This window comes from Microcebus murinus, chromosome 13, assembly GCF_040939455.1.
Source record: "Microcebus murinus isolate Inina chromosome 13, M.murinus_Inina_mat1.0, whole genome shotgun sequence".
Classification (NCBI taxonomy): Eukaryota; Metazoa; Chordata; class Mammalia; order Primates; family Cheirogaleidae; genus Microcebus; species Microcebus murinus.
In genome coordinates this window covers 8,049,810-8,077,068 of record NC_134116.1, presented here as the reverse complement: position 1 = coordinate 8,077,068, position 27,259 = coordinate 8,049,810, and the positions used below count along the sequence as shown (strand labels likewise).

Below are 27,259 nucleotides of genomic sequence, written 5' to 3'. Positions count from 1 at the left end.
CTGAATTACAAGGTTTCATATAACATGCTAGGGCAAGATTGAAATTAGAACCCAAGTTCAACTTCCATTATGTGAAACTGCCAACACATTAACAGATATGACGGTACATGCACACCTCTGCAATTTCCTTAAAAGAATCCAAATTTTAAACCATGATAAACACAGGTATTGTGAACAAAATGTAGAGGGGTATGATATGAATAATTTAGTCAAAAAGCCTTATTAGAGGCTCTGCTTTAAGTCTGAAATAGAATTTATACCCATATTCTGCTTCAGATGATAATAGTTTCTTGAAAATAAAATCACACTATTAATAGTAGTGTGATCATGAGAAGTCTATATTTTTAACAACATACTCAAATCTTAGCTTCATTGCTATGGAGATCTTCTGCATAAAACAATTACATCTGGAGATGTTTATTTTGTAAAGCTAAATCTGAACAAGTGCCTCCAAGACAGTAAGATGTTCTTAATTTTAAATTTTGGAAATGGGGACAACTGACTCCAGTCCAAACAAATTCCAGAGGTTATAGATCTGTTTTTTTCTCTGACTCACATTTTAGGCAATTTTCAGCATACACTCTCATAACCTCCTAACATTTTAAATCAATCCATGTGCACAGTTTTGCTTCATAATCTGGGTTTTGGTGAGCACTCAGAATCATCCAAGGAAATAAGGTCAAAATCCACAACCTGTGTTCCAGAAGGTTCATCCCAAATGCACAAATTGAGTCCTGAGAGACCTCAGCAGACATTCTTAGCTCAACTACCCTCATCGCACATCTAACCCCCAGGCGAGGGTTAGCTGCTCCCTACCTGGGATCCCATGAAATGTTGACTACGTGCCTCTATTGTGAGATTTATCAGATGTTCCTTACTGTTCTTTATTTATATGTCTGCCCAGTACACCCTGAGCTCTTTGGGGCAGCCCAGAACCTTGTACTGAGACTGATTTAGACTGTAAAAACTATTTAAACTGATTTAGATGACATCGATTGTCAAATCCACACTAAAAAATAAAGAACGGTGCTAATTAAACAATGACACATCATAAACTGTTAAATCTACCCAATTTCAGAATTATTAAAACATTAATAAATAGGCATCTTCAAATCGATGAAATATAGTAGGTTCCCAATTACTGTTGCTTTGTTGGTGGTGTTATTGGTGCCGTCCATTTAATCAACCTTAAATAACAACTGTAGATGACAATCCAGTGACACCGTGCATCTCAAGGCACAGTATATAAGCTCATAAAAGCACTGTGAGGAAATGCTCCGAGAAAGGAACTCAGCGATGATTGCACGAGGGCTCCAGATCACAGAGGAGCCAGGGAAGAGCCGGGCATTCTTGGGGGATGCCCTGGAACCTGGAACTGTCTGGAGCAGCCACCCCATAACCAGATTAGCCCCAGACCAGAAAAGCCCAGAAGGTGAGGCAGTTCCGAGTCCCTCTGGGGCTTCAGGTCAGCTCCTTGCCGGGGTTATGTCATTCCTCACAATGTATTTGCTTTTGAGCCAGGTTCAGAAAGACATCTCTGTTCTTTAAACTCTGCTAAATTTTGTCTCACTTTTACAGACAGTGAAAGGAAAATCCAACCAGGCGAAGACTAGTTTATTTGCAGAGTCCATTTGGGAAATGTCCACCCGTTACCCAGGCTGAGTTGGCAGACACCCGACAAAAGCCTGAAGTAGTACCAACTTGCTGCTCACAGGGCAGTGGTGGCTTCTGTGAAACAGCAGATTAGGCACAGACTCAAAGGACTGACACTGAACGTGACTGTGTGGTAATTCTGGGTTTTTCTCTTCCAAAATGTTGATAAAATCTCAGAAGCTTATCTTTATTCAATTTGAGAGAGGTTATAAAGATGAATTTCCTGGCACTGTTCCCTTAGGTCACCAGTGACTGCCTTAATTACTGGGGACCCCAGATAAGAGGTTGCAAGGCCATGATTGTGGATGTTGGGGTCAAGCTGCTCCTTGTGCTTTTGCTACAGAAATATCCCTAGCACGTGCAGGTGACAAATGAGCAGTTTTACCTTGGGAAACACTTCAGGCCCTAATAAACACTGGGGAAATCCACGATGGGAAATAAAGGACTGGGGCCATCCCTGCCCTTATCCCACCAGCCCCGCGGCTTGTGCTGTATATTAAGCAAAAAAAAAAAAAAAAAAAAAAATTAAATCCCAGATCAAAGACAAGTATGGCTTTATTCATATTGGGAATTTTATTAATAATTCCAGCCCTAAAAGGCAATTCCAAATAATTTATCATTCTAATAATATCTACAGCATGGTCAGCTGTTCAGAACAAAAGATGTTTTTAAGGCCATGATTTTTGTGTCACATTCTGGGTAGGCCAGAATCTTATGCAAAGGGTTTTATTTTTAAAAATACAACTAAATTTTAAAATAACCATTATCATAAGATACATATTTACTTTGTTAAATACAATCTATTTTGAAATGTCACTATTCTGGTCCTTTACCATTTCCATTATATTTATAATGGCTCTTGCTGAGCTTCATCCTGGCACATAGAGGTATTTTAGTTGCGACTCAAGGGTACTCTGCTAAAAAGAATACAAATGATGCTCTACGTGTCCCTTTTCAATCAAGTATAATGTATAATTTTGAAATAGCTAATTAAAATAAAGGCTTTAACTAATGCAAGTCTTAGCTCTCTGTTGTAAATTGCTATCTTTGAAAGTGGTACATAAACTATATGGGCTACTCAGATTCACAATTTCATTGGTGACTTGACATGTTCAAGGCAATACCATAAATTTCATAATTTCCTGAGGAATTATATGTTGCATCTGGACCTCTCAGCAAAATCGAGATATATGCAATCTGGTAGACTCCAACAGCTCCCTACTGGGCACACTCTGAGGGCATTTACAAGGGCTGTGCATTCTTCCCGGTGTCTAGAATATGTTGGCTCCGTGAACTAGCTCCCAACCCATCTGTTTCACATTCTACAATGGGAAGAACTGGTACATTCTGTGAAGTACTCATACTCTTTCTTCCTGCCTTTCCCCTTATCGTTGTTCTAGTGTCAAGTAAATGCTCTCCGAGTCCCTGGAGCAATGCCCGTGTGGTGTTCCCGTGAGGTGCAAACTTAACCCAAGTGGTCACGGTAGATGGAAGTCAGTCGTGAAGGCAGTGGGCATGTAGAAAACGGGGAATGAGGCTGGAAGATCTCAAAAGACAAGAAGGTGTGGGTTTTGGTCTCTTTTACAGAAGTAGACCATCCATGGCCAACAGGAGCATGTGTAAGCCAGACAAGTGGGGGAAAGAGAACCCTAGAAAGCTCTCAGGGTGAGAAATTCATCATTTATTCTACTAAAACTATAGGAAAACAATGAAAACCACACCAATTTTGAAAGTCTTTTTAGCCTCTTCCTAGTAGACCACATAGACTAAAACTTCACCACAAGAGTATGATAAGTTGTCTCCAAATGGAAACTGAACTGAATAAACTGTGTTTGAAAAAGAAAAAAAAAATTAGTTCCCAGTGAACTCTGCCAGACACACACGCACACACATAACTTCAATAGCAGAGATCAACTTTAAATGAAAACAAAAAATACAATATGAAAGGAATGCAAAAGGTACTACAAAGTAATCCCTAAACCAAATATCTTTTATATTCTCTAAGAGTCACTTTAAATTTTTCAGGATATGTTAAAACAATTAAAATTATAACATTTTTCTTTCATGCTCTGATTAAAATATTCATGTAGTTGAACCATCAGCATTAATGTTATAAAATAGGTTAAGTTCTAAAAATATACAAAGTTGCTACAGTATACAGTCCTATTGCCAAAGAAGGAAGGGCAGGCAGGGAGGGCAAAGACTTCAATATGAAATAAAGCCTATTTCCGGTCTTTCTCTGGTCTAGACCAACAGGGCGCGCTTCTCAAGATTAAAAAGAGTTCCATTTGGGAGGATGCAAGAGAGAAAGGCTCACTAATTCTGCTTAGAGAATGCTTTTTTACTCAACTAAAGAATGCCAGCTGCTATGCTACTGTGTGTGTGTGTGAGAGAGAGAGACAAGGACAGGGACAGAGACAGAGAGAGAGGATGCTGTGTCATACAATCATTGACTGGGACATGCCTACTGTACGAATGCATATTTGGAATGAGTTAAACAGAATGAAGTCCTCAATTTTCTGATACTTTCCCCTGCTTCTGATGGAAGATAGACCTTTAACATCACAGCTTTAACAATTTTTATGTGTCTCACATCCCACCAAATAGGGACATGTGGAGATCTGCCAAGTCTAAACAGCTTATCTTTCAAATTCCTTTTTGCATTCCCTATGCAGTGCAAAATGTCAAAATAGTTTCATGGTGATATTGCTGTCCCAATATTCTTCCTGGTTGTAGCACTTCTTCGGGGACGCTTCTGAATAATTACCTACCCGACCAAAAAAATAAGTGGAGACAAAAGGATGTATTTTAGGGGCACTTGGGCAGAATTAAAAGTGTGCACAAAGCGAGGAGGTGCGGCAAGGGCAGCCTTCGCGCTCCTGGTGGGATCACTGAGTGGAACAACCCAGACCCCGTGGAAAACTCCTGCAGCCTCTGCTGAGGCTCGGCACTCACCCCTGCCCGTCCCCGAATCCCACTCGGAGGGACGCACCCCCACAGACGCGCGTGCAGATGTGCATCCAAAGACAACGCACACATGTACGGAACTGAAATTTAACAAGGGTAGCTGGAGTTTGAGCTTTTCAAGTCTATTGTTTTTAATTCTACTTCATTCACACAAAAAAAAAACAAAAAAAAAACAACGCTGGTGTAGTAAATAAAAGATGACCACAAACAAAAGCATCAAGAGCTCCCACTCTTTGGGGATATTAAAATATCATAATTAAATATAGAATAAATATAGAACTGATTTCCTCATATCTATCCTATCTGCAAATTTAACTGGTATATGCTACTTTCATAATTCTTGTTTTAACTTTTTGTTTACTTCCATGAGGTTTTGCAAAATGGCTCTCCCCACTTCCACTTACCATCCCTCCGCCCCAGCAATGCCCTGAAAAAGAATCCTGAAAGGTATCCTCCAAAAGAGCACACCCTGTATGATCCCATTATATTAAGTTCAAGAACAGGTGCACCCACCTACGGGGAAAGAAGTCGGCATTGTGGTGACCTTCAGTGGAGGTGACTCAGGGGGGCCGAGTGAGGTTTCTGGGGTGTAAGAAGGGATCCTACTCGATTCAGGTAGTGATTACATGAGTGTACACAGCTGTAAAACTTCACTGAGCTGAGTACTTATAATTTTTGCCGTTTGCTACATTTCAATAAAGTTACAAAAAAAACCACATGCTCAAGAATGTTCACGGCAGCACTATACACAGTAGCCCCAGCTGGAAACAGCAGAGCAGATAGAGAAACAACTGTATATAGTGATGGGACGGGATCCCACGCCACACCGGGAGCAGGCCACACACGGATGGATCACACACGTCATATGCGACAAGCTGAAGCCAGGCCCCAAGGAGAGCAAACCGGGTGACGCTATATAAAGTTCAAAACTAAACAAAATAACGTTGGAAAGTGGTTACTCTTGAGGGCTATTAATGACTGGAAGGGGACACCAGGGACTTCCTGGGTTCTGGTAAAGTTCTGGGTCATGATCTGGTTTTGTAGTGTGCTCACTTTGTGAAAAATGCATTGAGCTGTGCCCTTAGGATCTGTTGTTTCCATAGTGTTCTAAATATCAGCAAAATTTATCGCCCCCTAAAGTGTGCAGGGAATTAGATTAATAACAAAATAGAGAATAAAATACAGGCCAAATGTTGCAATACAAACAATAATTTCTTAAAAGCTTACATTTGCCCCAAATTTTTGGACTTCCAAAAATATGTGCAGTATTGTGGATTTAAGGGTGAATTAATTTTCCTTCATTATTTTCAAGGAGCTCAAAATCAACATGATTTTCATCTGTATTTGTTTTGTTATTATTTTATCATCATTTTGTTTTGATTAAGGTAAGATAGAGATAATCCCAAAGACATGAGAATAATTCATCATCATTAATTCATCTGAAAGGAGAATCTAGTTAAATAATATTTCTGTTCCATTTGATAATGGAAGACATAGAAACAGAACAATCCTTACTACTGTTTAGAGTTACGAAATATTTCTGCTCTCATTTGAAAACAACTACAAGTGTTGATACATTCTTGGCAAAAAAAAAAAATTAGCATGAAAAATGTGAGAAACAAACTGAATTTCTAATATGTAGCACCTCTCTTTCTCTGTTGTAGTATGACTAAGAGGTCTACATGTGATGTGCACGCTGTGTTCTGTTTCTCATTAGACACTGAGTTTGCAAAGCCATGTGGGGCTCCCACAAACAGCTGGCATTGAGGAAATGGGGGTGCGTGCTGGCTTCTCTCACTTCCAACATGTGATTGCAGTTTTGGTCTCATGTTCCCAGGTCACACAATTTTGTTGCCTCATTTTCATTTCTTCTCTTGCCTTTCTCCCACTAACTGGGGGTGGACATTAAATGCTCCAGCTCTGGGAATAGGATGGACTAGAGAGAAGGATGATGAAGCCCAGTTTTCACCTCCAGGTCATTGGTCTTTGTCCAGCTGCAAACAGATGGGACTATAATTAGCTGCCATGTGACAGTGCTTCGCTGGACGCCGCGTGTGAAATGAGTTGGTGGGCTTTGTGTGTGTCCACGGGGACCTGTGGGTGGAAACACCCCGCAGAGGCGTGTCCGGGGCCAGCCCCCCACAGTGGTTAGTCACCGCCTGGTGCAGGAGTGCAGTGAGCACAGCCTGTCCTCAGCTCAGGCCCTGCCGGGACTCTCCCAGGGCACAGGATGGCCACAGGCAAATGCGTGGGCTTGAGAGGCTGTCCCTAGGCACAATCTCCCATCAACACACTTCTCAGTCTTGGCCACTCTCCCCAGGTCCCGTCCCCAGCCCAGGCTCCCACCCAGGGACCACCATGGTTAGCCCTTACTACACACCCCCTAGCCCTTTCATAGACTCTGTCACGAAAGCTGCAAACATGTATTTTCCAGCCTCCAGCTGAAGAACAGCAATTTTTCCCCAGCCAGGCATGAAAAAAAAAAGCTGGACTATTTCCTCCAGCTTTGCTAAAATCCACACCCCCTCTGTGGTGTTGAAGTTCATGGAGCCCTTCTAGCTTTTTTTTGTTTTTCCTCTTTTCTCTCTCTATAAGTCCCGAACACAAACGAGTCTGCACTCTGTCCACATCGTGGTGCTACCCCAGCCTGCGCCTGCCACGGAGGCCTCCACCCTCACTGCTGACGTCTGAACCCCGAGTCCCCCAGGGGCCCTGCCACCACTCACTCACGGCCCAGGCACCCCATGCTAAGAATACAGAGTCCAGCACGTGAGTGAACTGGGCGAGGGAGGGAGAAATCACGAGAGACCAGAGTGCCACAGAGGAGGAGCCTCCGCCCCACCTGAGAAACCCAGGGACCTCCACGGTGGGTCTCCCTTGAGCCTCGTTGTGAACAGTTGTGGGAGTTTGTCCAAGAAGAAAAGGGACTGAGGGAGGGACAGCAGGGGGCTAGCTGTGAGGCAGCACAGGTGCCAGATGGAGAGGTATGAAGACAGCACATTCCCGAGACAGACAAGGAGTTCACCTTTAGAGGTCTTGGCCACACAGCGAGAGCATAACGGCCTTGAGCTGATGTGCTGACTTAGTACCACTTAGTACCGGTAACACTGACACTAGTAAATGAATCTGTAGTTGCCATCTTAAAAGTGATAGCGTATTTACAGGAAGACTTTACAAACTCCAGCAACTGGGCATAACAGGTGCCTTCTTTCCTAATGCCTAGTCATAAATAAATTACAGCTCAATCTATTGCATACACAGCCTCCCAATTTAACATTTAACTTAAAAGCATGTTTTTAAACAGAAGTGCAATGTGCTGTCTTCTGGCCCATCTCTATTATTAAGTCCCGCTGGAGTTAGAGAAGGCATGCTAAAGACACACTACACAGGTTGAGCATCCTAATCCCAGAATCCAAAATCTAAAACTTTTGAGCACCGACATGACGCCACCGGTGGAAAACTCCACACGTAAGTACTTACTGATATGCTGTATGTACAAGGCGTGTATGAAACATAATGACTTTCATGTGTGAGTTTGGGTCCCATCCCCAGGACATCTCATGATTTCGCATATGGGAAACTCAATCCGTGTGGAGTTATGGCTATAAACGTTCGACAGGGTTGGAGAAGAGCTCAAAGGAGGGAAAGAAGGAAGAGGGGGACACGTAGCCCGGTCCCTGGCACCCGCGACGGGCCCGAAGCCGCGCCCTGCTTTGGATTTGGGTGTGGAAGTAAGAACTGATAGAAGGTGGGGCCCTAACTATTTCTGCCACGCATCTCTCGGGCTCTAGGTCTCACCCCTAGATGCGAATCCCATGTTTCGGGCTGTTTCTGTTAACATCTTTGCCTCACCGTCTGAGCACCGCCACATTATCTCTAAACAGCCGTTCCAAAGGCAGCACACAGTGGGTCTGCAGAGACAGAGAAACGGCCCCTTGGCCTGGAGGACTTCCTCCTGAGTCCCACAGTCTCTTCTCATTATACTTTTAGAAAAACGTCTAATTGGGTCTAAAATTGAAATCAAAGGAACATTTAGCAAACTTCTGATGTCTTTCCTTGTGTGACCCAGAAAATGCACTGCGTAGTATTACATCAATGAAAAATGCCAAACAAGCGCTCTGGTTAATGTCACCCTGCAGCCACTGGCTGGACGCCTGTGGAGAGGGCTCCGTGCACAGGGAAGTTTCCCATCAGCGGAACTATCTTTAAAGGCGTGTCCTGGAGGCTCCACGTGCTCCCGGGAGGAGCAGGAGAGCGGTGCTCGGGCAGGAGGACCCTTCGTCCCGAGTCTGGGGAAGCACGGCCAATTTTGTAGTTATCCCATCACGTTCCACTGGCTGATCCTTTAAGGAGCCCCACAGTTTGTAACACACTTAAAAAGGAAGCACGAAAAGCCTGAGTGACTAGTGAAATATTTCAAGTATGACTGACATGCAGCTCAGAAGCAGAGTTTAATAAAACCAGTGGTAAAAGTATCGCCACTTTTTTTCCCTTAACCAATTAAATATTTTAAATCATTGCTGATTTTGCATCTGTCTCCGCCCCGGCACAGTGACATCACTAATTTCCGCCAGCCTAGGTCTGGAATGTGACCCAAGTTATATGACGCCCCTTCTCTTTCTGTTCCCATCCTAATGGGATAAATGCCTCCTCTCAAAGGCGGACGGTCAGCCCTCCTCCTCTGCGGGGAACAGTCCGCGGGGACGACCGGATGAGCACTTGTGCATGCCTGGCTCGCGCTGGGGATTGGAGGGTGGACGGATGGCTCAGACGCGAACTGGGCCCTCCAGAAGCTCTGCGGCTGACAGGAGGGGGCTGTGGCCCCTGCCGGGCTGGCCCCATACAAGAAAATGGCCAGACAAGGCGGGGGTGGGGGCAGGAACGTACCCCAGGGCAAGAGGCCTTGGGCTTCCCCCAGGGCTCTGGCTCACTTTCTCACAGGCCCCTGCGGGTGCTTAAAGGTTTCCAGTGAGGGAGACGAATCTCATTCTCTGGATCTTGGTGACACTGGTCAGAGGGTTGTGGAAAGTGGATCAGCGTGAGGGGAGGAGAGAACGGGAAGTCCTGAGAGCCGGAGGAGGCCCGTACCTGGAGACGGGAGAAGCCACGGAGGAGTTGCCCTCACGATCAACCCGCGCTACGTGGGGGGTTAGGGGGGAGGTTTTCCAAGCAGTGTGACTGTGAGGGTGACAATTCCCACAGCAGCGGTGGGAAGGACGTGAAGGAACGAGAGGGAAGGGAAGACTGAAATGCCTTATTTTATGATAGGAGAAAATCATAGGTTTCCATTTTCTGAGTTAGTGATTCTGCTGTCAATTAGACAAATTTCATGTGAAGATTTTTATTCTATTTGTCAAACTGCATATCTCAGATTCTTATCTATCTTATTAAATTTATGATTATATTCACTGATGTAAGAAAAAAAATCCAAATTCTTACACAAAGAACAATACAGATTCAGCAGCGAATACCAAACTCCATTTCAGCGAATCATTTCAGCCTCCTCCCCCAGAAATCTCCAGCCAGAGCCACTGACTCCAAAGTAACTTGCTGGAAGTTCAAGGCTTGTCCTGGGCCCAGGAGACATTATGAACAGGGCAGGGCTTCTTCCCGCAGGAATAGTCTCATCCAGAGGGAGAAATACACACATAAAACTAAACAACTTGACTGGATTACTGTTACTGCTGCTACAAAAGTACAAGATGCTCAAGAAGGAAAAATTACCATGGACTAGAATGATGATACACCAAGGGAAAGAGAGGAAGAAAGCCAAAGAGAATGAACACCTGTTTAACACAGTAACTGCCATGTGAGTTATATTTAACTCATACTAGCTTTGAGCCCAGGGCCCTGCAAAGCCTGTGGAACTCACACAACTCTTCACCTTGGGAGCCACGTGGTGCGCAGAACTCACGCTGCCATGCTGCAGCATACATGTTACGTGATGGGTGGCCCCCAGGCAAAACCCTGCATGCAGTTGGCTCGTGAAATCTTACTTCATCATGTTCTTATTGTTACAATTAATATTGACAATTTAATTGCGTATAACTCATGCAGAGAAAACAATAAAAAATAACCAATTTTTCATTAAATTAGAAAGGATCATTTTGTTTTTGAAGTTTTTATTATATATTCCTAATAAAACACCGTGGCCCCAAGGAAAAAAACTTTTTTTTTTCAGGCGTGGCAGTCTGTGTGTTAACAGACACGCCGTCAGGACCAGCTGGGGCTGGGCTCTGTCCCAGAGGAAGCCCGGGGCCCTGCACGGTGGGCAGGATGTCAGAGCCTGGATGGCAAGCGAGGACATTCCAGGAGGAAGCAACGGGACCAAATATGGAGATGTGAGAGCACGGAGGAAGTGTGAGGAACGTGGAGAAGTCCACAGAAGACTGAACCACAGGGGTATTTATGGTGCCTTTGAAAATGCAGATTTCGGCTATATTGGGAAGGGTTCACGAAGACCCCATGCCCTAGGATGGGGAAGCCATAGGAAATTTCAAGAACAGAGATAGTGAAATGGGTATTCTTTCTTGCGGGATAGAATCTGGCCACACATTATGCATCAAGCAAGCATATTATGTTGGTTAATTTGCTACTACTTCCATTTCACAGAGAGACTATAAATATCTTTTTGTGATAGCAATCATAGCTGTTCACCTCTCTTGTCAGATACGGCACATATCTTAGAGAAATCTGCATGTTTAGACTAATCCCAGCCAGCCAGAATGAAACTAAAATGTAATTTTCATAACTGCACTCAAAGACCAGACTCAATTACAAACTTTTTAAAATTAAATGGAAGAACTTATACACTATAAATGACAGATTCTAAAATGCTGCAGTACAGCACCCAAAACCCAGAAAAATCACTCTTGGACACATCACCCCCTAAGAATAATATTATCTTGAAGACTCAAGGAAAACATAAACAGAAATTGCATGTAATAAACTCTACAGAATAATGAACACCTGCAAAAGATACCGGGTACAGCAAAGCCCCTCTGCACTCGACAAGTGGTCCGAGATCCATCTGGAAGATTTCCATGTGACACCCTTCCAGGTCACGTGCTGCAGAGCAGCAAGAAAACCTTCATAAGTATGTGGAAGATAATGGCTGGTAGACCAAAAATGCTACTCTGCAAACCATAAATGGCACTTTCAGAGGACCTACCTAAAAACACAAGTACAGCATTTATGGTTAAAAAAAAAAAAATGAGGTAAGCCACAGAAGAAAGTTGAGAAACCACGGTCAAAGCCATGGTTTGTCAGTGTTGGCTGTGGTTTCTCAACGACATGGTGGCTGAGGATGACAAGAGGTACCTCTGGAGGGTCCGGTGAGACCTGCGGTCACAGCGCATGGCTAGTATGTGGACATGCCTGGTTTCCAACCACACATCCCCACCATACCCCTGAGCACAGGCCTACTCTTAAAGGCATAAAAATAAAGAAAATAAATAAAGTTTACCAGAACTCTTGAAACCAAGTGGTCTAATTCATCAACAAATGTACTGCTACATAGCTATAGAAATGTGTTATGGCTTCAGAAAACCTTCCTATCTTTTCCAAGGAAAACCAAGAAAAATGTTTAGCAGCCTTAAGCCATTCATAATTTGTTATAAAAATAAATATGAAATAAATAAAATATGGGAAATATAACTCATTCCATTTCCCTGCTCCTTCATTGTAAATGATACACCAATAGCTGTGGTTCCTTTATTCTCTCATTTACAAAAATGAAATACCTATTTTCTGATTACCTACAGCACATGCAATATAACAGGGGTATAAGAGACTTGTGAAAATAAAAATGTGGTTTCTTACGACAAAGCACTTACTAAACATGTTAAATTCTAGAAAATTCTAGAAAATCTTTTGCTGCCACTTACTATAAAGTTTAAAGTAAACAAATAGAAATCACATTGCATCCAAGTGAACTGGAAAGCTCTCAAGAAAATACAATTTGGACAGTAATACATACTTTGATTTTAAAAATTATTTCAGTTTACCCCAACTATATGTCTTCCCTTTATTAAAAATAAAGACAGTCTGAAATTACCAGTCTGAATGATAAATTAATAAGTATGTTAATAAATAATACTAACTTTAAGTCATTACTTTGATTTCAATTTTAGTTTAACTAGAGCTTTTGGTAATCTTACCATGCAATGAAAACTGATACACTGTGGTTCCCAACATATGTATTCTTTTAAACCACAAATCATCAAATATCTTCAAAAATAAAGACTATATTCAGTATAGTTTTAGTGTTAGATGCATTTAATTGCATTTCATAATATTTTAAATGGAAAATACAAGTATGATCTATGCACCTTGATCTAGCAACCAAAATACTTATTTAATCTGAGAGCCCCATTAACTGGCAACACTGAGTAATCTACTGGATCCTTTGAGAACACCAAAACCCTCAGGTGACATGGGGACCGCCAAAGCCTCGTTCTCATCCTTGTCCCTTCCCGCCTGTGCCCTGCCTGGCCCGGCCTTCACCACCATCTCGGACACTCTGCTGTGTGCTCATCTCCCTCCGAGGATTTTTCCATCTTGTTAATTTGAATATTTTACCTCTGTAAGGCAATGCTTTCCAGACCTTGTTTTCCTTTCAGTAAACCATCATTTCCTCCTCTTCCATCCGCCCAGCCGTAATTGTTTTATTTATTTATTTTTTTTAGCCCATTGAGCCTAATTAGGTGGTTCCAAGTAACTTAGTCTAGTGACTAATTGCATGATTCACTCTCTAGTCTGACAGGACATATTTATTCTAAATGTTGTGCAAATCTCAGACTAAATGTTTGAAAGTATTTCATCATTACTTTTTTAAAAGGCCTGTCTGCACAATCTAGGTGGGGCAAAGCACGAGATACGACGTTTTATTTTAGCCTAAGGAGGTGAAGGAATCAGAACTGTCCATCTTCCCTTTTTTGTTTTACTCTGTTGACTAGACAGGAAACTGGTTTAACACAAACTCTCTTCTTTAAAAACCAGAGCACATCTCTACTGAAGACAGTCCAACAAACTGAACTGACTGTCCAGTTTTCATAGTTTTTTGGTTCACAAAAAAACGAAAAGTGTCTTATTAAGAATGTTTTTAGAAGGTGACATAACATTGTACTTTGAAATCAAATCAGAACAAGTCCGTCATTCTAAATTAATGCTGTTAACTTAACAGCCACAGAAACCAGACCCAGAAATGCAGTGAGAGCTGAGTAGGACCGCATCTCCCAGCTGCCTCCATTCTTGCAGGGAGTTCAGTCTACAGGAGGCCTGGCATCTGTTAGATGGTAGGGCCATGGCAGCTCTTCACTCTGTGCAGGGGACGCCGGCACCTGAATGCTGCCGCACATGTCCCAGCCGCCAGCAACCTCGGCGGAAATCTCTGCCGTTAACTCTGAAGTCAGGCACCAGTCTTTCATTTCATGCTATCCCCACTCCATGCTACCATTGCAAGTGGCCTCTCCACAGAGGACGGGCCCATCACCTACTGCACTCCTCGATCCTTAGTAGTGGCAGCTAATTAAAACCCAGTACCACCATGCAAGTACAGTACGCCCAATCTCCTCTTTCCCAAGCTTCCTAGAGATAAAGGTATTACAGTGTGCATGCCTCCCATACTGACACACAGTATCAATGTTTCTCTGTTCGGTGGGTACTGAGCTTCAGTTTTGCAAGATGACAGGTGTCTGGAGACGGGCGGCGGTGACGGCTGCACGACAGCAGGGATGTACGTAAAGCCAGCAGACTCTATGCTTAAAATGGCCAATTTTATCGTATGTATATTTTGCCACAATAAAAAAATGTGAAAACTATTTTTCACCAACCCTCCTTAAGGCCTGGGAGTGGTGCAGCTGGAGGGGCCAGGAGAAGGGGTGCCCTCCTGGAGGAGAGCTGAGCCGACCCCCACTGCCCTGGCCGGGCTGGCCCCTCACACCCCCGCGCCCCATCACAGCGGGCTGGGGTCGGACAGCCAAATCCGAGGCTATGGGTAATTCTGGATTCTCTGAAAAAAAAACACTTGATGCAGCTCTTTTTCTCCTTCCAGGCTTGAGGGCTCATCTGCTCCCTTGTTCTGTGCCACATCCTTCTAAAGTGCCACCAGTTCTTACAGTTAGGGAAGAGAGCCCCGAAACTTCTTCCCTGGCTCTCCAGCAGCCCAAGAACTCGCCAGCCTTTAAATTAAGTGTCTCTTCAAATTCCTCAAAGCTCATTTAAGAGTCACATTTCATAAAGCCAGAAGGAAGACACGAGGTACAGGGAGATTGCTCAGTTTCAATGGCTCGCAGAAAGCTCCAATATTGCACTGCTCGCAGGGGGTCCACCCCGAGGGGCTCCTTCTGAGACTCTCAGAAGGAGAGGAGGCTGCCACGAGAGTACCACGTGGAGGTGGCTGCAGAAGCCAGGGCACAGGCCCCTGGGCCATGGCCAGGCATTGTGTTCTGAGGGCACTTCTCTTCCTATTTCATCCCCCGGCGCCTAGTCCAGAGCCTGTGACGAGCAGGAACTCGGCGCTCATTTGAGAAGATGCCCGAGCCTCTGCAGAGGCCAGAGCAGCACAGGGTCACTCGCTGTTCCCAGAGTGACAGCAAAATAACTCATCTCAAAACCACGGTACAGCTGGTCGACAGGGCAGGTGGATGCCACATGCCAGCTGTGAACAGGCGGGAAGCCAGGAAACACCGGGTCCTGCGTAAAGGGATATCGCCAACACGCCTGGAGGCCCAGGTTCCACCCCAAAGTTTAACAGGATGAGGCATGTCTCCTTGGATGCCACATGGAGAGGACGGGGAAGGAACCGATGTCTTGTGAGTATCTTGTCCTCAGGAGCTTCAGAAACGGGTCCTCAGCGTGCCGTCAGCCAACCCCGAGAGGCGGTGTCCCTGCTCAAGCCTCACAGTCCAGGAGAGCGAGGTCTGCAGGGCACAGGCTCCCCGAGTCACCCAGCAGGAGTGACGCACAAGGTGCACGGTGGCCGAATGCCGCAGCCCCGCCCTCTGCACGGCAGGCCGGCTCCGCCTCCGCCAGGCGTCCCCACCCAGCGGTGGACACATTGAGAGGGCAGATGTTACTTACAAATGTGCCCGCCCTCCCGGGGGGGGGGGTGGTAATTAAACTATCCAACTGGAAGTTGATGTATATTTATAGTAAATCAGGAGACAAAAATCATTTTCAGAAGCTCCTGATCTGAGCATAACTTAAGTATGGGATTTTCAATCTTTTTATGAAGCTCACTCTTAATTCTAGTTTTCATTTAGACAAAATCACACAGGGGCCAACAACCACAGAGGTGCTCTGCAGCCCACATTGCCGCCACGGTGCAAGCAGACGGAGCATGGCCCCAGCACTCTCGCCATGGGGTGGAAGTAGCGGCTATACCTTTCTAAGGGAAACACGCGTGTCCTGATTCTGCTGCACGAATTAATACCCCTACCCGGGTCTGCATTTCCAGCTGTTCTGATCTACTCCACTTCTGTATTTCTCCCCAATGAATTTAAGTCTCCTTCATGACCTTCTTGTTTAGGATCATATATAAAATCAATTTTTTTTCAAGTGTTTCGAAGGGCTGGTCAATCAATACACCCCAAAGGCAGGCTGCTGGGCTCGCACCCTGCACCCCTCCCCAAGCACTCATGAGCTTAGAGATGCTCCTGAGAGTGTGGGCCATAGTTGTCCCCACAAATAGTGCATCTGAACTTGGATCAAACAAGTCAAGTTTCTCCCCAGCAGGTAGGTCTAGCTGAACCCTGCGTGCTCTCCAAGCATTCCTAGAAAACTCCCACGTGGCAGAAAGCAGTTGCTGAAAATGAAGCCACGGAGCACAGAGTCTATCCTCTCTGCTCTAAGCCGGGCAGCCACCACCCCCAGCCAGAGAAAGGTAAAGATCTTCAGTGAGTTCAGGAAGGCCTTGGCCTCGGGGAATGACGCCGTATCCCTGACCTTACCCTTCAGCATCAGCGAGGTTAGTTGAGATGAGAAAGGAGAGTGCGCTGTGCAGTCAGTCAGTGTTGGGAAAACCCTGCACCAGCACGGAGCAGGTCGCTGGGGGACACGGAGCCCGTCACCCCTCGCCCACCCCCTTTGAAACACGCATTGCAACGAGCACGCTGTGTATTGTTCCATCATCAAAATGGAATTGGTGTTACCCTTTAATGAATGAAAAATTAAATTTTACCTCATGTAAGATATTAATAGCTTCACCAATTATATATTTAATGAAAATGTGAACGTAATAGTTGAACTGGTACATTATTTTACAGATCGTTTCTTATCAACACTTATTAGGGTTATTTTACAAACTGTAAAGAAATACAAGTTTAGGCTGCCTACGTTCTGACCAAGTGAAAAGGAATTCCTCATTATGAATATGGGAAAACCCAAAACCAAACAGCTAAATGTTTACTATTCTTTTTCTTTAAAAAAAAAAAAAAAGTAGGCCAGAATTTTTTTTTTCAGAGCCAACACATCTGTCAAACTTGTATCAAAAGAAACAGTTCAGAGCATCCTCACCCCTCCCGCTGTTGGCAGCAGCGCGTGGGCAGGCGCGTGCCCAGCTGCTCTGGACCAGGCTGCTCTGCCAGCGGTGCTGGGGTGCGCTCAGGAGTCCAGGTTAATCAGTTGCGGAGGGCAAAGGCCCACAGACTCTGGTCCTTATTTGCGGGAGGTATAGACATAGACTGGGCTTATTTTTTTATAGAAACGGGGTCTCACCGCGCCGTCCGGGCTGGAGTGCAGTGGTGTGATCACAGCTCACGGTAACCTGTGACCTCGAAGTTGCAAGCGCCATAAATATTTAGTCTCAGCTCTCAGGAACCTGTCTGCTGTTCCCAGTGGAAGCAGCAACTCTGTCCCCAGAATTAGCTGAGTAAACTAACCTGGCTGCACAGGCATCTCCCCAAACTGAAACCTAGAAACGACTCACCTAACTTCTGCCTGCCGCCCACGTCCAAACACAAACACCCAAGGGATGGGCAGAGGGAGAGTGGCGGGAAGATGAGAGAGGAAGGGAGGCAGAGAGGGAGGAGGATAAAGGAAAAGGTTAAAATCATGTATTTCAATGGATGTACATTTGTGCCTCACGTTTCTGAATAAATCAAAGAACAGCAACCCCAGTCCCATACAGTAATCTTTAAATACGTAAAATATTCATGGTTAAGAAAAGAAACTGTTTCGACAGACAACTTTGGCCCATTGAATCAAAGGTAGAAATACAATATTCTCCCTCCTCCCTCTGTCCTCTCTCACTTTCTCTCCCCCTGTTTTCTTCTCTCTCTCCCTCTCCTTCCTTCCTTTCCTCTCCCATTACTCAGAGATTGATCAAAGATCAATGTCCTTGGCCCCAGTGCTGGCCCTGCCCCACACGGTCCCAGGATTAGGCCTCTTGAGTTCCGGAACATCTTTCTTACATTTTCCATTATCCCTTACTGTGCTGTTTTCATGTGTTTTTTTTCCCCCTTCTTCTTCTTCTTCTTTTTTAGACAGGGTCTTGCTCTGTTGCCCAGGCTGGAGTCCAACAGTGTGATCACAGCTCACTGCAGCCTTGATTGAACTCCTGGGCTCAAGCGATCCTCTCACCTCAGCCTCCTGAGTAACTAGGACTATAGGTATGCACCACCACGCCTGGCTAATTTTTCTTTGTTTTTTTTTTTTTTTTTTTTTTTTAGAGACAGGGTCTCACTATGTTGCCCAGGCTGGTCTCAAACTCCTGGTCTCAAGCCATCCCCCTGTGGTGGCCTCCTGAAGTGCTGGGATTAGAGGTGTGAGCCCCCATGCCCAGCCCTCCTACTGTGTTTTAATAGACTTTTCTTCTCCTCCTAATCAGTCACTAAATAACCCAATGTCAGCACAGGTAAGCATACCTAGGCACTCAGTAAGGTGCTGGGCTTTGGGCCACAGTCTCACCAACATCGCCCTTGACTGGTCAGAGAACCTCTCCTTCCCTTCTCAGTTCTCAATTGTGTTGTTCCAAATGCTTCCAGTTTGAATTATAGTAACCTAGGAATGAGTGAAGCATGACCTCATTTCTATTCAGGGAGAGGAAGGACATGATAAAGAAGGAAAAGTAAGAAAGTAGAAAGTCACAGAAAGACAAAAGTCAACTACAATAAAAATTTGATTTATTTTCCATGTGCACATTTCATAATTCTTCTATATAGGCAATCTGAATATACCAACAAAGCCAGGAAAGGCCTGGAATATATTCTAAATAATGAAGAGTATCGAAGAAGTCAAAAGCAAAAGGATTAATGAGGTGAGCCACAGTCCCAAACAGTCATGAGGGATTGCCACACCCTTTACCCAGGTTACATACTGGTGTATTTCACATCATCCAAGTCGGATTGTGAACTCAGAAATGACCAGCATTTATACTTTTACCCAATAAAGATCACAGTAAACACCACGCACTACCACAATCATATTAGAAAGTGTGTGGCATTGTGAGTCAGGGCCCCCTATTTTGATAACAAGGTCCAAGCGTGGCCAACTTAATACAGGTGACTGCAGCACCCAGACCAGAGAGCTTCGAGCCAATCTGGCTTTCGGGAAAGGGTTCTAGCTCCTTGCACAGCCTATGAGGAAACACGGTGAAGAGACACATCTATCACCGGAGTTACCAGGTGCCTTCCTGAGGCACTTCATATACTACCAGCAATCTTGGGCGTAGGGAGTTGCCCATAGCTGACAATCAAATTCCTGACAATGACAGGACCAGTCATTTTGATTCCGATTCAGCCAGGGACGTTCTTCAAACCGGAATCGACTTAGACTGAACACTAGACTCCCTATGACCCCAAGGAACTCATGAGGGTGGAATGTGCACGTGCTCCCAGCTCAACTGTCTGCTGGAGTCGTGGCCGAGAGCCCTGGACGGCCGCCGCATGGACTCCATGCCACAGTGACAGTCCCCAGCAGCGGACACAGCAAGCATGGGACTGAGCCAGCTGCCAGCATGGGGGGTGCCACATAACCTAAAGAATGAAGTCATGCCCTGGCTTGCACCCGGGAAACTCTACACAAAGCAAAAGATCGCCACTGAGATAAAGAGCTGAAAGCTATTCCCCAATTCAGCTGTTTTAGCGGTGCAGTCTAGGAATGAGCTGACAGACTGCAGCATCCACACAGCAGCAAGCTCCGGGCCAGCCCAGAGGATGCACGGGGAGCTGTCAAGTCGAGACGGCCGTGTCGCGACCAGCCCAGAGCAGGTCAATCTCTCTCTGTGGCCATGAACCATACATAGTCCATGAAAAGCAAGGCACGGAGGCTAACCCCCGTCCTCCAGCCTTGGACTCATGCACCAGGGACAATGTGGCCCCTGAGCCCCACACGGACAAGAAAACATTGAAACGAAACTGGCAGAAGAATGGTGGCTGCAAGAAAGCCAGGGCGGCCTGGGGCAACAGTGTGAAAGCTTAGGCATTTAATAATATACCACACTTACACAAAAGAATGTCCTTGCTCCTGGCTAGAATGCTGATGACAAATGGCTCAGCAAAAATTACTAATAACACAGAAAGGGAGAGAAAACACTAATGTGGCAAAAGGTACCCAGTCAGGGAATCCAGGTGGAAAGCATACAGGAGTTCATTTTCATAATTCTTGCAACTTTCTTAGAAACTTAATTTTTTTAATTAAAAAGTTTTTTTTTAATTAGGGTAATGAAATTGTAGAAAGTTGGAAAGGAAATCAAAAGTTGTAAAAGGGCACGAGGCAGCAGAGTGCAGCGTGCCAGGGTGCAGCCGCCCCAGACCGAGCGTGCAGCCAGCCTTTGTGAGCAGATAAGGGGTATTCACAAAGAAAACCCGCAGCGAGCGCAGCGCTGCTGACCGGGGCACAAATCGCACAATGCGCCCTCTGCAGAAAGGATTTCCGGTCACCCAGAGGGCCCTGCGCCTCCACGCCGTCCTCGCTGGCAAGGGAGGACCTCACTCCGTCTGCTGTGCAGGGACCCCTTGGCAGGTCGGGGCTGGAGGGCCCTGGGGAGGGAGATGGAGCCCCGTGCACTTTCAGCTCCTCAAAGCAGGACAGAGGGAGAACGTAGAAAGGCTTCCCGGTTATAATTTGCAAAGACGGGCGTGCTTTTTTGTTCTTGAAGCCCCCCGAACTCCACAGCTGTAACCTCAGCACCTCCTCTTCTCTGGCTGAGGTGCCTTCTACATGGCGGTGAAAACGAGAGCTTGCGGGTGTCCGCAGAGCTTCTCTGTCCCACGCGGCCGGCAGCTGTCTCTTGAGTTGTCCCTACCGTGGAGTCCATAAGCCCCGCCGAGCACCCAGAAGCGTCTGGCCCCATCCTCCCCAGGTGTTCAGGGACACACAGGTATGAGCCATTAGACAAAGAAAACTTATCTATAGCTGGAAACAACTGAAACGTGATTAGCAAAGAGTAGAAATTGGCTATGATAAAATTTGCAATATTTCAGGATTTTCAGATTCCAGTGGTTCCCAAAATCAGAGAACTGGAATTGCTTCAAAGCAAGATACATAATAGCTGTTTAATAAAAAAATAGTCTTGTCAAACATTTAGGGTGATAAGTATTGGGTCAGGATTGTAACCCCTTAGAGATCTCGCACAGAGCTGCACGTCTGTTATCCCTGGGTTGGACTCCAAACATGATCAACACCCGGAACGCAGCTGCCAAATACAAAACAAAACACTCTGGAAAGGACTTGTCACAAAGCTCATGCACTTGACCCCAGGAAGAAAGTTCAACAGGTTGTTATTAAGCACCTATGGTATACAAAGCAGTCTTTGGCCTCAGTCGACCGGAACGTACAAAGACTCACGCGCAGGTGCAGCGGAGAAGCGAGCCTTCCTGTGCCCTGCGCCAGGGCGCAGCTCTGCCACACCCGCAAGGAAAGGCCTGAGCGGCCATGGGCCCCCCGCGACGCCTGTGACTGGCATGCGATGGCCTGAGGTGCCAGACTTAGGAGCTTGGGATTCGCTGCGGTGACTTCTCAGGTGGGGAGAGAAGGGAGGGGGAGGTGGGTGTGGAAAGCTGGCGTGACCAGCTCTCTTTAGAGAGAAGACCACTGTACTTGCCAAGCCAAGGGAGCAGTTAACAAAATGTGTTGAATGCAAGAATGATAGTGTGATAAAATTAACTTTGCTCAGCCAGAACAACTCAGTCATTTGGCTTCCCCAGATGATTTCAGGGGGTGTGGCAGGGGAACAACAATTTTGCTTCCCACAGACCTCAGTTAAAACACCAGCTGTGCCCTGTGCACGGCTGTGCGCCGCGGGGTGACTCACCAAGGGGCTTCCCCTCTCTGAACCCGGGCACCCTGCACGCGGGAACCATGTCTCCTCTTAGACAACTGAGACAGGGAAATGAGATGTCTTCCCATCCGTGAGAACACACCTGAAAGGCTCAACAAACCTCACTTTTTTCTTTGCTGACTTTCCCACGGAGGGGAGGTTAAAGCAAGGTGGGGGGAACAGGTCTGAAGCAGTGCAATGAAAAGGACCCGGGGGGAGGAAACAGGAACCCCCTCAGGAGCCCCACAGAGGAGCCAGAGATGCAGAGGCCACAGCTCCGTGCCCACAACACCTCTCAGCTGCCTGCACCTCTTAGAGTGTAGACAAGTAATTAGGCTTACCTGGACAGTGCTGAGTTGTTCAGAAAAGTTTAAATTGTACAGACAGTGTGCTCTATTAGGAAAAGGCCCTGTATTTAGGGCTCTCTATTTTAGTAAAGACATCAATGGCCAAAATTTTAAAAAAATTATAGCACATTAAAAAAAGTTCTAGAAAATTAGTTCATATCTAGGAAAAATTCATTCCTTGATGCTAGTAAAATAAGAATTTTCTATCCTTTAGTGTTCAAAGTATATGCTTTAAAAAAACCCTTATTTATTATATAATTTAATCATATAGGAAAGTATAAAATAATCAAACTAAAAACCTTTATAAAATTAGGAGCCTACACATTTTTCCTATAGGTGCAGGGAGAAAAGTGTTGTAAAAGTACTTTGCACTGTGCTGACAGATTGGGCCTAGAGTTCTCAGGCACGTAAAACAGGAATACAGAATTGAGTACACTTGGAACTGTGCAAAGAGCAATGCTACCTTGTTTTACGCTTATCTTATATATTTATGATGATCAGGGCCAGAAACCATTAAGAAATTATAAAGGCAAAGAGAGCAGGCAGCACACGCTAGACACTCAACTGCCGCTATGCAAGCAGTCCCACGATGCCCGCACACGCAGGCGTGCGCGACATATGATGGCTCGTGCGCTGCCAACAGCAGCCCAGAGCCCACGGTGGGCCCAGCACACCCCAACCAAATTCCCCAGATAACGGCAGCCACTTTGGGTTCCTCAACTGGGTGAAAGGGTCCCAAGCCTTGAACACACGGTGAAACACCAGGAGACTGGGAATGCGAAGCCAGAAACACATAAATGCTGCAATGGTTGTGAACTGATTCTGGGAGCCGCCAAAATGAAACCCGACCTGCCACAGGACAGGAGCATTCCGCTTCCCGCCCCACCCTCCACACACCCCCACACAGCTGCTGTGGGTCTGGGTATGAAATACTTGGCCTGAACAGCCAGGTTCACCTGGCAAGAAGGAGAGGCTGCTATGAAGGCCGATAAGATCAGCAGGAGAGCTGAAATTGGTCCCTTCTCTTTAGAGAGATGATGTAGATAAAGAAACAATAGACAAATTTACCTACCCGAAACTAGCTTGTGACCATCCTACCACACCCCCTAAGGGTGTCAACAATTTCCTTTTTAAACATTGTTTTTAATTAGTAACAATGTGATTTTGCTCCTAAAGCTTTCTAATCAGACTACAAGGAAGAAGGCGCTAAGGCTCAGGGTAGGTAAGGCAGGAACCCAGGTCCCTTCGACTTCCCATGTGATGTGGCAGGTGACACTGGCTGACCCTGTGCCCCTGTTAGAAACACCCATCTCTAACAGTAAACACGACTGCACCATTGGGAAACGCCACCTAAGTCCAGAAGCGGGGACACTACAGCAGCAGTGGGCACCCCGAGCCCTCGTAACCCGGTTTCAAACACCACTATCTACAGCAGGGGCCAGGACTCTGAGGCAAAGGCTGATTCCAGGATCAGAGCAGAGAAAGAACAAGGCGAGCCTGGAGCTTTTTCTGGTTCCGGGAAAGCAAGGCTGTGCTCACAGAATGATTGGGCATGTCGAAAGAACACAGCACCCAGCCGGATGGCCCAATCCGGACAGTCTGAAAAACAAAGTAATGATGGAAGTCAATTCTAATCACAGAATAAAATAAAAATCTAGGAGCCCATTCTGACGTAATTAAATGATTGAATAAACAAGCCAATGGAAGATAAGAGAAAGTGCTTCCCTTCAGAATTCCAACTAACAAAGGAGACGTGGAGGAAAGAGAAGGTCACCCATTGGCAGGCATCACAGAATGACGCTTTCAGGTAAGAGTCCTCATGAGTGACAACGCAGTAGGCAAAGAAGGCGGAGAAGCTGAATATCTGTACAGCCTCAAAGTATCTTCCCATAAGATACAAACTAGTTACAAAGAAAAAAAATAGTAACTTTACAATGGAGACACCTTGGTAGACACTGCCTGAACCACGCAGAGTCACCAGGACCAGGAATGGGAGAAGCCGACATCACCTGCCCCGAGAAAGAGCCAACATCATTCTTGGGGTATTTCTGCCAGAAATACGTGACCCCAATTTAGTCAGAAGGAAACACCAGACAACCTCAAGTTGAAGAAGGACCTTCTATAAAATAACCGGTCAGGCCTTAGCAAAAATATTAATTAAAAAAAACACAGAAAGACTGAGGACCTGTTCAGATTAGAGGTGACTACAGCAAATGACAGATGACCACTAAATGCAATATGGGATCCTGGGCTGGATCCCAGATCAGAGGAAGACAGTAGTGGGACAACTGGTTAGATTTTAATGAGGTCAGGTAGATTTGATAATAGTATTTTATTAATGTTATTTTTCTCATTGCTCTGTGGTTTTATAAGATGTTGACATTTGGAGAATTTGGATGAAGGGCATATGGGAGGACTTGGGAACTTTTTATTAAGTCTGAAGTTATTTAGACATTTAAAAAATTAAATTACTTGAAAAATGAATCCTACATAACTCACTATACCTCTTTATCTCATTGTGATTTTCAAAGCCAATTTCATAAGTATACTAAATATTCAAGGTACAAGATTATATAATATTTGTCAATATTTAATATCAAAGAGGAAGAGACAAATTAGCCTGGAAACTTCTAGTCAGAGCCTCTTTAAAATGAAGAAAATGTTTCCCTGTCAGTAATATCCTTTAAAGTTTTACTTCATTCTGTTTTAAGAACTATAACATATAGCACACAGGATAAATGATTTTGAACTAGATGTGAAACATCCTTTTTTCTTCTCTAGTAACTCAGAAAAACTGAAGTGTACCTACATACATTTTCCATAGATGGAAAAGTGACAATCCCGTGATGTCACACAGACCACATAAACATATGAAGAAAGTAAATGCTAACTCTGCCCTTTCTGAAGAGACCTCTCACAATATATACTGGACTTAATATTTTTGAAGCAAAAATAGTCTCCCAACTCAGCAGTCAATTGCACACTTATTTCTAAGAAATGTTTCAACACACGAAGCAATCCCTCGGCCCTTCCCAGCACAAGTATGCTGCTCAGATCAACTGTGGGTGGGGCACATGGCCCATGTCTACGTCTCTCCACATTCTCATCTCCTCCAGCCTCCACCGTAAGCTCCCTCTCAAAAAGTGCCAATTCTCAGCATTGTACACACAGATGTTCAACAATAGTGAAACTTTGCTATAAGTGAAAAGAAGGAAAAAAGCAGAAAAGGCCAGATTGGCCATTAATTAGCTAATGATCACTTGGCTAATGGCCCTCAATGGGTGCAATATACATTGCTCCAATAATCAATACATTAAACACCTTGACTTCACCACTATGCAATATAGCCATGTAACAAAATTACACTTGTACCCCATAAAGTTATACAAATAGAATAAATAAATAAAACAGAAAGGTAAAATGCGAAAATTAAAACAAGGTGGAAGTTGCTTTTCCCTACACCCTTCAGAAATTTGGTATGAGCAGTTCTCACTGTTTTGGTTGTTTGGTGCCTATATTGCATCTGTTCCTACATACTTTGCAAATCTGTAGCCTTGGATGGTTTTAGTCACTTACCTACCTGAAATCAGGAGACTAAAAAGAAAATCGTTCTTGTTATAATAGCTGTTATTCCAATAGTTATATCATTTAGCTTTATATGTGAACAATTCTAATATTCCTGAAACAATCAATCAAGGCTTCATCTTCTCATGAGTTGTATCTCTGGAATTCTATCCTCCTCACAACTGTACAGTGCCGCAGGCAGGGGCCACTTCGCGCTGTGTTCCCAGCCCCGGGCAGCGTCTGATGCGGAGCGAACGCTCAGTCAGCACTTGTTGGGTAATGAGCGCAGTCAGCCTCCAAAATGGGCTTTACACACACCCGCTCGCTCGCTCGCCTCCAGGCCGCGGCTTAATGATGAGATTACAAACTCGGAAAGCTTCAAAGGATGATATTCTTTATGGAGACACCTGTAAATCAAACCTCCATTTCACTTACAAACCCAGATCCTAGCATTAATTGCTTCAATGGAAAACTGGGTTCAGTTGTCGAACGCAACTGAGTAGTAACAAAGATCGGGTAAAGTCCTACATTTTTCTTCATCTTTCTTTTTCTAAGAGAAAAGGCAACAGAGATTTGAAACAGGTATAAAGTCTGCCAAACCACACCCTCTGGTTCTGAGGTTAGAATGGTCAGATTGAGCCAACGGCCATCAGTACTGCACAGATATGGATCTCGTTCTTACAGAGGGCAACGACTCAGTGAGTGGGGCTGGCACTTGCTCAGGGTTACAGAACCTCGTCCCCAGGAGGGCACTAAGACGCAGACACGCCGAAGGCTCACGCCATGGTTTACACACCATGTGATCCCGTTCCCCTGCATTTCTCAATAAGCTTTAAAAATGATGACATCTGAAGACAGAAAGACCAAAAAGATTTTGGGCCTGGCCAAATAAAAAAATTAATTTTTGCTTAAAAATGTACTGTCACAATTGTATTAATTATATATTTGCTTATTTTTTAAATAAGTACTTGTTAAAGGATAGGACAGAATGTTGTGCCAAGTGCTAGGGCAAACAGGAAATACTGAAGCCCTGTTCTCAGTGGACACAGTAAGCGACCCGGCGACAATAGTGGCAATGAATAATCACGATATCTCCTGCTAGTTACTACTAGCATGAAGCATGTTTTATCACACAGCTCCACGGGGTCCCTTCACCACAAACATAAACAGACAAGAAGGTCCCATAACAAATTCTTGGCAAAATAAAACTTTCAGAATGATGGGGGCACATACCTAGCAGGCTGTGTACTAGACCCCTCTCCACAGGGGAAACAGATTAATCATCTACTGCATTTCTCCCAAGGCTGTAGAAAGGGCCAGAACAGATGCAGGCTTGTTGCTGTGCTCCAGTCATTAATCAGCCCTATTTTGATCTAATTATTATGTTGATCTGGCAACTTTTCATATCTTAAAAAAAAACTGTGAAAATAGAAATACTGAATCCTTCAGAGCAGAAATATATTGACCT

At 44.9% G+C, this 27,259-nt stretch overlaps 1 protein-coding gene across 1 annotated transcript in view; it reads right to left on the bottom strand.

The window, feature by feature from the left end:
• COL4A1 (collagen type IV alpha 1 chain) overlaps positions 1–27,259 on the bottom strand; it is a 142,937-nt gene that overhangs the window by 86,371 nt on the left and 29,307 nt on the right. The gene's annotated exons all lie outside the window — the stretch shown is intronic.